Below are 14,221 nucleotides of genomic sequence, written 5' to 3'. Positions count from 1 at the left end.
AGCTGAAACCATGAGAATCAAAAGGTGGGGAAGGGGAAGAAACTAAACCTAAAACGATGAAACAAAACGTGGTAGACTGGAATTTGAATTTGTGTAACAGAAGGGAATAGAATAAGTTGTAACCGTGAATAGCAATCAGGTTTGACAAAGGGAGTTAGGTGAAAAGGCTTTGGGTATGGGCTTGGGCTTTATAGTGGATTTAAATGTATAAGAAGTGGATTTTAAAGGAAAGATAGGGCTGAAAATAATTCTAGTTTTATTAGCATTTTAAAATTAGTAAAATTATTTTAAAATTGAATTCAAAATTCAGAAAATAGGATAAAAATGACATGGCTGTTGATGTGGCTCAATGTGAGCGTAGCAACATTAAATGCTATGCTTCATCTTTTAGTAATATATAGATTTACAATTTCTTAGAGGGAGTACTTTCAAAGATCAATGACTTCACGTGCTCCTCTAGACTTGGAAGGCAAAGTTTGTCGTCATAACTGTACATCAAAGGAACCATCCTTGCTGCATTAAGGGAAGCCTTTATAAAAGATGGTGGAAATGGATTTGGTTTAAGGCAATCCTTGTTAAGACACTTCCATGCGTTTGAAATCATTTTGTTAACATGCCTTTGTGCATTTTCAACTGAAGAACCTTGATGTTCTTTCCTGTAGCACTCAATATAGGATCCGTCTTGTCCATTTTGATCCTCATCCGGCAGATAATCCTAGCCTTTGTTAATGATTATAGAAATTGCAAACATGTCATTTAGCCAAACAATAAGTACAATTTGATTAGTGCATTATAGAAATTGTGTTAGAGGTGGGTCTATCTCAAAGTGATGTTTCTTTTTAATTATTAACAACTTGTTATCTTAGCAAACTCAGAAAATGATAGCAAAAAAAGTAATGTCCTCAACTTAACATTACTTTCCAAACAATGCTGAAGATATTTTTAAACTTTGATGTCTTTGTTGGAAACATAAGAATATATTAGTTGAATTATACGACTTTTGGCAAAAACAATATACTAAAGATAATATCATTTTTAGTACAAAATGTTTACAAACTAACTTGACAATTATTGCACGTGATTAATATCAAATCAACACTTAATAAATAAATGTCTTAATTTCCTCTATTTAAAAAAAAAAAAATTGTGACACATTTTTCTATAATGTTTATATATAGGAAAATTTGTACACTCCTTGTAATATCATTTCGTTACTTTCCTAATTTGTAAAGAAAAATCTAATTTTTACACATAGGGGTGTGCAGCCAATCCGTCAAAACTGACCCAATCCAACTTAATCCGTTGGGTTGGGTTAGTTTTTAGGAGTTGATGGGTGGGTTGGGTTATGAATTTTTTTTAACAGGTAGGGTTGGGCTTGGGTCATAAGATTCATAAATCTGCTTAATTCGATCCGAACTATCTATATTTAAATTTAAGAAAAATATATTATACAATTTGTTATTTACTTTTTTGTCCATCTTCATGAATAAAACTCAAACACTAAGTTCTCCTCATATCTATCTCCTTCTTATCTCATGTTACTCTCTCTCTCTACCGTCACTCCTAGTCCTATTTTGAGCCCTAAATAAAAATCTAAAATTTAAGTTCTCTTAATATAGTTTGCATTGGTTTGATGTTATATTTAGGATTATTTAGTTATAAATTTGCTATTATTTATAGTGGCGTTGTTCTAATGCCCAATATAGTAATTAAAAAAAGTCCAACTCAATCCGCATGAGTTGGGTTGGACCCAATGATGGGTTGGATTTTTTTTTTTAAACAATTATAGTGGGTTTGGTTGAAAAATCTTCCATATACACCTCTACTTACATGTATTAGTTACGGTTAATAAAACAAAGGTGGAGACAGGAATGTCATTTCCCTTTTCTTTTTCTTTTCTTTCTTTTTTTTTTTTTTTTGGTAAAAATGTCATTTCTCTTTTCATAGTACATGAATGGTGACTTGTAAAAAAATAAAGAGGAATAATTAAGGACCACATGCCATTATTGAGTAATATATTTTGTATTTTTTGAAAAGAACCAGTGAGTAATAATAGCAACAATAATAATAACTTTATGTTCTCAGCCTGTGCTTACTAGCATTTTTGATAAGGTTGGGTGTATAGCTATGCCTTATTTAGATCTCTTGCTCTCACTGGCTTGGGTCCAACAGGTAGAGTGTCACTATAGTTACACCCAGATGGAATACGCTAACTCAGATCGCTCCCTTTACCCTTTTTTATTCATCAATAATAATAATAATAATAATAATAATAATAATAATAATAATAATAATATGCCCATAAAAAAAAGGGTTTTATGTATACTAATGTAAACCATTTTTGGAAGCTTTTTATGAAAAAATGAGAAAAATAACAAATTTTTTATACAATTTTTTCAATTTTTTTATAAAAAGTTTCTTAAAATGAAAGATTAATGCATGCCTTAAGAACACATATTAACCAAGCCCAAAAAAATAATAAAAAGGAATAATCAAAGACCATAGACCATTATTGTGTACCCTTTTTTTTCTTGTTTCTGAGCAGGACAAATAGTGGGATTGTATTGGATTGGCCACTCTAGCAATTCACCCCTCCTCCACACACAAATATTTTAACTTTTTTTTTTTTTTATTCAAAGGCTAAGGGTTAAAGTTGTTTTTCTTTTCTTTTTTTCTACTCTTGATAGCTATTACATAAAGTGCAATGCTTTAGGTGGGATTACCTCCCTATTAACAGTGGAATCTTACCTGGGTACTTCCAAGATCATCCTAAAGCCGAAGAATTGTGGCTGTGGATGATATAATGCTTGGATTGTTGTCCAGAATATCAACTGTCTCCTTGCTAATTCCCTCACCCATAAGAAAGAACATGTGAACTAGCACCACATGCAATCCTGTACTCACATGTGCATTCTTCATGTACTCCTTTGCTTTTGGCAAGTTCCCAGAAGCAAACCTTTGTGCTTCTAATAGGAAGGCATTACACAATCTTGCCCACTGTAACAATCAAGATTTCAGTGGTATAACATGAGTAATCACCTCAAAACTTGACTATTGACCAAAATAGAAGCCAAAAACTATTATGATAGTTTTTAAGTTTTAATCCATGAAGAATATTGGTTCCAAAAATTTAAAGTTATATTTTTAGCCTTAAACAAAGTTAAAGTGATGACTTTTAATTTCTAATATATATTTAACAGACTAATAATGTGTTAATTTTAATCTTGTGTTAATTTTAATCCCTGTTAAGACACTAGTTAAATGAAGGGCATTTAGAATTGATTAGCATTGTAAGGATGTGTGATTGGATGTGTTAAGTGAGCTGTACTAGTGAGCTGTGCTAAATGAGTGGTTATGCCAGTTTTGTTAGTTCGTAGCTGTTGGGTTGTTACTAGTTAGTTAGTTTTTTGGTTTTGGCGGGAGACTTGTGGGTATAAAGATGTGGAATGAGATGTGTAAGGGTATGAAGAGAATTAATAAACTCCTTTCCTCTCCCTTTCAGTCTTGCTCTCCCTCTATTTCTGTTAGGAGGTAGTTACCCTTGAAGTAACTTGTCATTTCCAATTCTGTTTCTTTCTTTCTTTCTTTCCCTGTTTTCACTTTCAATTTTCTGGTTAACCAAACACTTAACAATTGGTATCAGAGCCTACATTCCTATAGCCATGACTGAGACTAGATCTTCTTCCTATATCAATGAATCTTTGTCTCTACTCAAAACCACCACAGACCAACATGCTCATTCATTACAAGAGATCAATCAGCAACTGAATGCAAACACTCAACAATTGAATGCCAACACTCAGCAATTGAATGCCATTAGTTTAGCCTTGCATAAACTCATTGAAGCAGAAGAATAGAAACAGCAAGTTGCATCCTTGAAGTCTTCATCTCAGACTCCGAGCACTCCAGCTTCGCACGCTATGTCTCTGCCCCAGCCACAGAAGTTAGAGGTCTACAATTGTTGATTACACTATGCCTTCCATTTTGGGTCCCAAGCTTGAGGTGAAGGTGGATTCTAGATATAGGCTTCCTTTACGAAAGTTATCACTTGCTCAGATGGAGGAACGAAGGAAAAAGGGGCTTTGCTTCAACTGTGATGAGAAATTCCAACCTGGATACCAGTGTAAGTCAGCCAAACTCTTTTTGTTAGAAGGTTTGTTTCCTTTCCAAGAGTCCAATTCTAGTGTTCAGTTAGTAGAATTTAAGGAATCTGACGCTACCTTATTACCATTGGATGGTGTTAATTCTAAAGATAATAAATCTGATGTGGAGAAAGGTGTAGCTGAGATTACTTTATATGCTTTGTTGGGTAGCCCTTCACTTGGTACCATGAGAGTTAAGGGTAGGATTAATGGTCAATTGATTACCATCTTAATTGATACAGGCAACGCACACAATTTCTTGGATACTGTCATTTTAGCTACTTTACAACTCTCATTAGATCCTACTTTAACATTTGAGGTGAAGGTTGCTAATGGTGCTACCATTCAGACTAATGGTGTGCGTGCTAATATTAAAGTTTTATTGCAAGGGCATACTTTTGCAGTAGATCTAAATGTTTTGCCTTTAGGTGATTATGAATTGGTTTTAGGCACTCAGTGGCTTAGAACTTTGGGTATGGTACAATGGGATTTTAGGGCCATGTTTATGAAGTTCCAACACATGGGTACCACAGTTACTTTAGAAGGTTTACATCCTACTGATCACTCTCTACAAGAGGGTACCCAATTCTTTAAAAAAGCTATGAGGAAAGGCATCCTATTGCAGATTGTGTCCTTGGGGTTTGCTGCTTCATCTGACCAACCTTGTGACCTTGCTATTGAGCAGCTTTTATCTGAGTTTGCTTCAGTATTTGCTACTCCATCTGGTTTGCCTCCTTGTAGAGGATAGGAGCATCAGATTCTCTTGAAGGATGGTACCTACCCCATTTGTTAAAGACCTTATAGATATTCCCATTTTCAAAAAGCTGAGATTGAGAAGATTGTTGCTGAATTGTTAGAAGTGGGTTCAATTAGACCAAGTCAGAGTCCATTTTCTTCCCCAGTTCTGTTGGTGAGGAAGGCATATGGATCTTGGAGAATGTGTGTGGATTATAGAGCTTTGAATCAAGCTACTATCAAGGACAAGTTTCCCATTCCAGTTGTGGATGAATTGCTTGATGAGCTTGCTGGTTCCATACTATTTTCTAAGTTGGATTTAAGGTCTGGTTATCACCAAATCAAGATGAAGGAGGAGGATATTCATAAAACTTCTTTTAGGACTCATGATGGACATTATGAGTTCTTGGTTATGCCCTTTGGATTGACCAATGCTCCCTCCACATTTCAATCTTTAATGAATGATGTCTTTAGGCCTTATTTGAGGAAATTTGTGTTGGTTTTCTTTGATGATATTCTTATTTTTAGTCCATCTTTGGAGTCACATCTTCAGCATCTCAGAATTGTCTTGGAGTTGCTGTTGAAGCATCAGCTGTTTGCTAAGAGAAGTAAGTGTGTTTTTGGATGTCTAGAGGTAGAGTATCTTGGTCACATCATTTCTGGGAAGGGTGTGAGTACTGATCCTAGAAAAATTGCTGCCATGGTGTCTTGGCCTATTCCTACTTCTGTTAAAGCTTTAAAAGGTTTTCTGGACTTAACAGGCTATTATAGAAAGTTTATAAGGCACTATGGACAGATTGCTGCCCCTCTCACTGCTCTCTTGAAGAAGAATTCCTTTGTGTGGACTCCTCAGGCTGAGGTTGCCTTCTAACAGCTTAAGATTGCAGTGAGTCAGCCCTCCAGTTTTGGCCTTGCCTGACTTCTCTCTTCCATTTACTATAGAATTTGATGCCTCTGGGGTGGGTTTAGGAGCTGTCTTAATGCAAAATCAGAGGCCTATTGCCTTTCATAGCCAAGTGCTTAAAGGAAAGGCCTTACATTTGTACACTTATGAAAAGGAGTTGCTTGCTTTGGTTACTGCTGTCCACAAGTGGAGACCTTATTTGTTAGGAAGATCTTTCATCATCAAAACTGATCAGCAAAGTTTGAAGTACATTCTTGAGCAACGGATTGCTACACCTGCTCAACAAAAGTGGTTAACTAAACTGTTGGGGTATTTGTTTGTGGTGGAATACAAGAAAGGAAATGAGAATAAAGTGGCTGATGCTCTATCTAAGAGATCTGATTCGGTTACTGTGGCTCAGTTTGATGCCAATGCAGATTTTTCTTCTTCTTTGTGCTTGATTTCCTTCTCTTGCCTTTCTTGGATTGATGAGCTTAAGGCAAGTTATCAATCTGATCCATCCATGCTGTCCTTGCTTCAGAAGTTGCAGGCTAATTCTATTAAGCCTAAGTTTTTTTCTCTGCATGATGGTCTGAACTTGTTTAAAGGCAGGGTGTATCTAAGTTCATCTTATGGATTGAAGCCTAAGGTTCTACAGTTGGTTCATGATAGTCCATTGGGTGGCCATTCAGGATTATTGAAGTCATAGCATAGACTGAAACAAGATTTTTACTGGATTGAAATAAGGGCAGATTTGAAGAAACATATAAGGGAGTGTAGGGTGTGTTAGCAGATGAAGCAAGAGACTTGCCATCCAACTGGGTTGCTCCAACCTTTGCCCATTCTTGATAAACCTTGAACTACAGTGAGTATGGATTTTGTGGGGGGCTTACCTAGATCTCAAAGATTAGATGTTGTCATTGGTTGTGGTGGATAGATTGACCAAGTAGGTTCATTTTATTGGTTTGTCTCATCCTTATTCAGCTGCTAAGGTAGCTACTTTATTTGCCCAGAATGTCCTGAAGTTACATGGCATGCCAACCTCAATTGTGTCTGATAGAGATCTTGTGTTTACTGCCAAATTTTGGGCTGAGTTGTTTAAACTTCAAGGAGTCCAGCTTGCCATGTCTTCTACCTACCATCCTCAAATAGATGGGCAGACTGAAGTGGTCAATAAGAACTTGGAGCATTATTTGAGATCTAAAATCTCGAAATGTGTGAAAACACAAGAGCTTGTTTAGACCCCCAATTCAAATTACGGCTTGATTGACTTTACACTAACTTAATACTAAGTGCAGAATAGTGTAAACGCAAGCAAACAAGCAAGAGAGCTACTCTAATTCATATTTAAAGCAACACAACAGTAAAATGAAATGAATAAGAGTAGGGAAGAGAGATGCAAACAATGATAACATCGAGACGTGTTATCGAAGAGGAAACCGAAGAACTCAGCGAAAAACCTCTCTGCCACCCTCCAAGTGGTAATCGATCCACTAGATAATCAGTTGGGATACATGGGTAAGCAAGAGATCCTCCAAACCTAATCTACCCTCTATACCTAAGCCCTCCAAGCTCTTACTCCAACAAGGCTTCTCAAAACCGTGTCTTGTCTAACTCTTTGGATTCCGCAACAAGCTCCATGTTGCATCTGCCATCCTTGACTTCTTCCAATGTTTCCCAGTAGCACCAAAACCTCACTAGACACTCTCAAAAGGTGTGGTAAGTGTTTGGGCTATTGACCTCTTAATGGTATGGAAATGGAGAGATAGGAGATGAGGAAATCCCATAAACAAAGGTGTAGAGAATTGTTGGTATAACAATTTCTAACTCTTAAGTGTTTTAGCTAGGGTTTTCTCTTAGAAGCTCTCTGTCACATTTGTGGGTAATATGGGTATATATAATAAGGGTATAGAAAGTGTGTATCAGGCAGTACAGATTAGCAGAACAAAATGTCTTGCGGGTGTCTCGTGGGAAGGCCTTACTTGTGAGATACTCGCGAGACACAACTGTCTCCATTTGTACAGACTCTTTGCATTCCAATCATGTACAAGGCACATGCTTCACTTCGTGGGAAGCTTAGTCGCGAGACACCTGCGAGAATTCTTCTGGCTTCACTTGCTTGAGTCTTCACACACTCTCTCTCTAACACATAACCCTTACAATCACATCCCACAATAAATACAGGGTACATAAGATTGAATAAAATTACAATCAAATTAGGCACAAAATAAAAGCTAACAAAATACATATTTGTAAATCACAACTTTACAAGATCATTTTCTACTGACAGACCTACTAAATGGGTTGAGTGGTTGTACTTAGTTGAGTTTTGGTTTAACACTAATTACCATACAGCTACCAAGATGACCCCTTATGAGGCTTTGTATGTTTATAGTCCTCCAAGACTCATGGATTATGTTCCTGGCACTACTCAAGTTGCAGCAGTGGATTCCATTTTGCAGTCTAGGTAGCAGATCCTTACCTTGTTGAAACAAAATTTGGTGGATGCTCAAGCTAGGATGAAGCAGCAAAGTGATCTTCACAGGACTGGGAGGGTGTTTCAAGTTGGGGATTGGGTTTACCTTAGATTGCAGCCTTACAAGCAGTAGTCTCTTGTTGTTAGGGTGTTCAATAAGTTGTCTCCCAGTTTTTTTGGTCCTTATAAGGTTTTGGAGAGGATTGGTGAGGTTGCTTACAGGTTGGACCTTCCCACTAAGTCAGCTATCCATCCTGTGTTCCATGTATCCTACTTGAAAGCTAAATTGGGTACTCATAACATATCCATTTCTCAGTTGCCTTTTGTCAACTCTCAAGGCATCCTCACACCTGAGCCTGTTGCTGTGCTTCAGTCTAGATCTCTTCAACTCCAGCAAAGGACCATTACTCAGCTATTGATCCAGTGATAGGGTGGTTCAGTTGAAGATGCCACTTGGGAAGATCTTTTTTCTCTTCAACAATAGTTTCCCCATCTTGTGGGCAAGATGTTTTAACGGGGGGAAGTATGTTACACTAGTTAAATGAAGGGCATTTAGAATTGATTAGCATTGTAAGGATGTGTGATTGGATGTGTTCAGTGAGTTGTACTAGTGAGCTGTGCTAAATGAGTGGTTATGCCAATTTTGTTAGTTGGTAGTTGTTGGGTTGTTACTAGTTAGTTAGTTTGTTGGTTTTGGCGGGAGACTTGTGAAGGGTATAAAGATGTGGAATGAGATGTGTAAGGGTATGAAGAGAATTAACAAACTCCTTTGCACTCCCTTTCAATCTTGCTCTCCCTCTATTTTTGTTAGGAGGTAGTTACCCTCGAAATAACTTGTCATTTCCAATTCTGTTTCTTTCATTCTTTCTTTCCCTGTTTTCACTCTCAATTTTCTGATTAACCAAACACTTAACAATCTCGTCACATCATTAAAGACTAAAAGTGATCACTTTAAGTTTTAGGAATTAAAATCATTTATGAGTTAAAGTTATGGAACGATCATATCTTTTGAGCTAAAAATTAAATAGATATTGAAGGTTATTTTGTCAATATATATACCGCTTTTTTAAGGGAGTCTATAGGGTTCCATCCATTCCTTTTGTAGACCTTGTCGCTGATTTCATTAGTAATGTCATAAAGAACCACGAAACATGTCTTCAAGGAGTCTGGTAATTGCTCAGTATCTGCTAATTCCCAACTACGGGCAAAGAGAGAAGTTTTAATAATTAAGCATGTTGTAATGGTAAAAGCAAGTTATACTGTTCTATAACAGACATACCTACCGTTTTACAGTCTCTGTGAAGAGAGTGAGTTCATCTAGTTTTCCATAAACATCGAACATGTCGTCTATCACATAAACTAGAGCAACAGGTTTTGTGAGTTCAACCCTTTGATATTTCAAGCTTGGATCTGTGAGGCAAGCCACTGTCCACATGTACCATTTGAGTGGTTGGTTTCTTACAAACTTCAACTCCTTAGCTAGACCTAGGCCTTTCCACCATCTAAAAGATATTTACATAGGATTAAACTTGTCAAAATAATAATTAAATGATTAGATTCACTATTTCTTAACCATCTAAATTTTTGAAAAAAAGTGATCATTTATCATAGTATCAAAACAATTGATTTGAGTTAAAAACTTGTCTCTATTAGCCACAACTTTCATTTAAAGAGTTAACAGTTTAAGCTTTCTGGAGTTGTGATAATTTATCATAATTAATAGAAAATAATTGATAGAAAAAAAAAAAAAAATTTATGCCCTAGTCTCATTAAACTCACCTTAAAATTTGAAGGAGTTCTTGTTGGTGTATTGACTGAACTATTTTCAAGTCCATTTTTGCTAATTCTTGTAAATGTTTTATCCAATCCTTTGTCCCTTCTAAATTCTCTTGGAAGCCCATTGCCAAGAACCTTGGCAAGCTCTTATGATAGGGATGTTCCATTCTGTTTAAGATAAGTCTAGCTCGTTGGTGATCAAGATTTTTAACTTCTGCTTCGAGGAGATGGCAACCAAAGACTTTAGCTTCATCGAGTATGTCTTCCTCCTCTACATTTACCTCCGAAGCTTCATATAACTCCATCAATCCCCTTATGTCCTCACCTAACTCCAAATTAAACTTTCCCTCTGTTAAAGATCAGAAATGAAAAACAGAGTATCACAATCAAGCAAAATATCAAAGAAACTATGAGAATCTTCAACAACGAAGAGAGAAAATTTTCTGAATGAGAGAGAGATTTTATTGCTCTGAATTGTGATTACAAAGATTGAAATGAATTACAATGTATACCTTTACATTTATACTACAAATCACTACTGTACCAGAAGATGAAAAGAGCGGGAAATCTAACAACCTCCTCTAACTACCTATAACAACTTCCCAAATTATACTCCTCCAATAACCTTTAGCCATCTGTCCACTAACAGCTCCACAGATACTCCCATGTGCATCTCTCGTGCTTAACTTACTCCTTTTAGTGCTACAAGTAGCTTTCTCAGTAATATACTAATGCTACTGTCGTTTAATCCCCTTTTCTTCTTTTGTTCTTTAGTCTTTCTTACACGAGTCAGTCTTCCTTTATTCATCACTGCTTCAGGTTTATTCTTTTGGTTGATCTTCTTAACACCCTCCTTGTTCTTGAATTTGTTAAGCACGTCTGTATCATAAAAAATTAGCTGCAAGTTAATTATTGACTTTCTAGGCATATTTTCTTCTCAATTGGTAAGTTATATGTATTCAGTGAGTCTTGAATCTATGACCTTGCGTACTCTATGTTGTAGTACCATGGGAGGATAAGGTGTCATTTGAATTAGAGCTCAACCAGTGGTGGAGCCACATTGGGGTGGAGGGGGGCCATGGTCCCTCCAAAGTTTTATGAATTCATAGAACCATCACAAGCTTGATTATTTATTGTCTCAGTTCTGTGTTTGCTAAAAATTTTCATCTTTTGTCTGAATATTGTTTTCTAAAGGCTTTAGTACTTTACAGATTTTAAGTCCAAAAATATTTTACTGTTTTCTCTAAACATGTGTATTTAAACCATACACTTCAACAGAAAAACTGATCTCATTTCCTCCCAAGTCCCAGGTATGTGACTTTCCTTCTCTAGTTCTTGTATCCTTTATTTTTATTAAAATTAAAATGATAACTATACTATTTTGTTGAATGACAAATATACTATATTATTATTATATAGCTTATAAACATATGATATTATTATTAATTTGACAAAAATTTATGAATGGTTATTCACTTATTTGATTATATATTTTTTTATACTTTCAATGTAGTATTTTATTTATAATTCTAATTTAGACTATTGTATTTAGAAAAATGTTATTTTCACAATATTTTCACAATACTGTTACTTAAGATGTGTTTTAAAAATGTTGTGGGTATAACACATTTCATTATATATAATATAGATATAGTATATACAAACAAAAAATTTATGGTCTCATTTTATAATTGCCCCTCTCTGCTAAAGACAAATTTCTGGCTTCACAACTGAACTCAACAAAGAAATAAATTTCATTTTCTTATTAGTTTTTTGGTAGGGATGTTTTTGTTCAACTTTTAGAATCAAACCCTATTTTATCATTAAAAAAAAAAAAAAAAAAAAAAAAATCTAAACCTATTTCCCACCCCATCCTCGAAGATTAATACAGACTCACCTGCAGAAACATGATAGCCTTCTTGTCTCAATAATCGAAAACGCAGTGCAACCTCATGAAGAGCATGATCATAACCTTCATGAGCATTAAAAATAACATACTGCCTTTTTAGGATTGTTTCAATCTCCTCTTGGAAGTGGTACTCAATGCCAAAGCGCAGGATAGCATTGACCATGTTCCAACCTTCCAAAGGATCTTCAACTAAATTGCTAAGTACATTCTTGGATTTCTTTAATTTTTGCACGTATTCAACATAAAAATCATCCTGTAAAAAACAATATAGCCCTCTTAAATTATGAAAAGTTAGGTCTGGAAAAGCAAGAAAAATAAACGGTAAAAATGGTAATGCAAAACTTAACAGTGGAACTGTGATATTCAGGAACAAAATTGTAGTCTTCCGAAGGAAAATAACTGATGACTTGATCTTGGGCAATACTGATTCCTTTTGCCTTTTGCATACAGGTGTAATAAAGAGGTTAGTTTTCTTTTCAGTCTTTTGGGTATTTTTGGAACCATTTGGAGGTTTGGAGAAAGAAGAGAACGCACAAGGGAAGGCCATGGAAATTGTGATATGAGTATCCCAATTAGTTTTGTGCTGTGAGAGAGAGAGAGAGAGAGAGTAATTGATTCTTGATATGACGAACTGAGAGACCCTATTTATAGGAAGTTGTTAAAATGAAGCCAATGACAGCATTTCTTATTTCCCCCAAGAAATACCTTCGTATTTTTGTGGCCTCGTATGGAAGAAAATAAGTTATAGCAAGATTTGGAAATTATTGTTTCATATTCTATGACATACACACTTCGTACATTTGATATATATTCACACTTTCATACAACCTCTTTTAAGAATATTAATATCTAACACATGATGTACATGTGTATATATACCAACAGATTAAGATCAGATAATGTGCAATTACTCCTGTTTCACTCACAAATGTTTTTATTTCATTACTATTGTTGGGTTTAAAACCCTCTCAAAACACCATATTTAACTAGTTTTAAGGGCAATATGATAATTAGGTTAATTATGGAAGCCTTAGGTTAAACATATAATCATCAATATCATGCAAGTACAGATTTAAATAAGACAGAATATTATGACTTTGGAAACCAATGAAAAAAATTGTTTCATAGGAAAAAACCTGGGGGGACTTGATCTTATCAATACTGAGGTGAACAGATTCACTATAAGATAGAGATTTACAGTTAGATTAACCCTATTTGTTGTAAATCTAACAATAGTTACTGAACTGAGTTATAAATCCCACAGACATCTCTGATAGTAGTCTACTACAACGTGAACTTCCAATCCATGACTTCAAGACTACCCTTGAAGGTTTGCTTCAATGTAGGCCTCCAATCTACGACTTCAAAATCACACTTGTAGCTTGAAACCCTAGTATCTTGGACAATGGGCTTGGGCTTGAAATATGCAAATTGATCCAATATGTGACTTTCGATCAGTTGAACTTAAGTTTTGATTGGTCAAAATTTCCAGATTCATACTCTAAATTGCAGAACTTTGCAACAATCTTGTCTTCAAAAATAAACTTCTAAGACACTTTAAACATATATTTTGCTCTTGAATTGCCAACATAAATAAAACCTAACAATTTTTTAATTTTTTACCTTTGAACTTTTATTAAAAAAAAAAATTATTCAAAGGTTAAGATTTAACTTTTTTTCTTTAAAATTCTCAATCTCAACCATTAAAAGTTATTGCATGATCTCAATTTGTAAACTAACATTATACAAGAGCTAGGGGCTGTTTGATTAAAAAAAAATGGTCACTCTTCACTCATCACTCAGTTTTCATCATCCATCACTCATCACTTTATAACTCATTTTCTATCACCCAATAATGAGAAAATATTTTACTCAACCTGTTTGGCACCCATCATTCAACTAAAAAAGCTAAAAAAAAAAGGGACCCACACACTCTAATCTCACCTGTGCACCTGACCCCCTACTCGACCCTATTAACTCCACTAACCAGTTGAAACCTCACTTTACCATCACATTTCTTCTCCATTTCTACTCCACTCACCGCTGGTTTCTTCCTCCCTTGTCCTCACTGAAACTGAGCCCACAACACCTCTCCCTCAACCTCCTTACTCCTTATCAAAGCCGATCCGATTCCCCTCGTAACTTCTGTCAAGGCTTAACGTCGATTTGATGCCCCTACTCCGTCATTGTTGGGAGTTTTGGAAGGTTGATGTTGGATTTTCTTTGTGAAACTGATGGTGGATCCTTTTCAGTTCAATGAACATTTACTAGTTTATTATTATTAAAAAGAAAAAAGAAAA

At 35.4% G+C, this 14,221-nt stretch overlaps 1 pseudogene; it reads right to left on the bottom strand.

Moving 5' to 3' along the window:
* Nucleotides 1-403: 403 nt before the first annotated feature.
* Nucleotides 404-13,947, bottom strand: LOC115991190 (annotated as a pseudogene).
* Between the last annotated feature and the right edge of the window lie 274 nt (nucleotides 13,948-14,221).

This window comes from Quercus lobata, chromosome 5 (assembly GCF_001633185.2).
Source record: "Quercus lobata isolate SW786 chromosome 5, ValleyOak3.0 Primary Assembly, whole genome shotgun sequence".
In the NCBI taxonomy this organism is placed as follows: Eukaryota; Viridiplantae; Streptophyta; class Magnoliopsida; order Fagales; family Fagaceae; genus Quercus; species Quercus lobata.
Note: the sequence above shows the minus strand (reverse complement) of the source record. Positions and strands in the feature narration are given on the sequence as shown.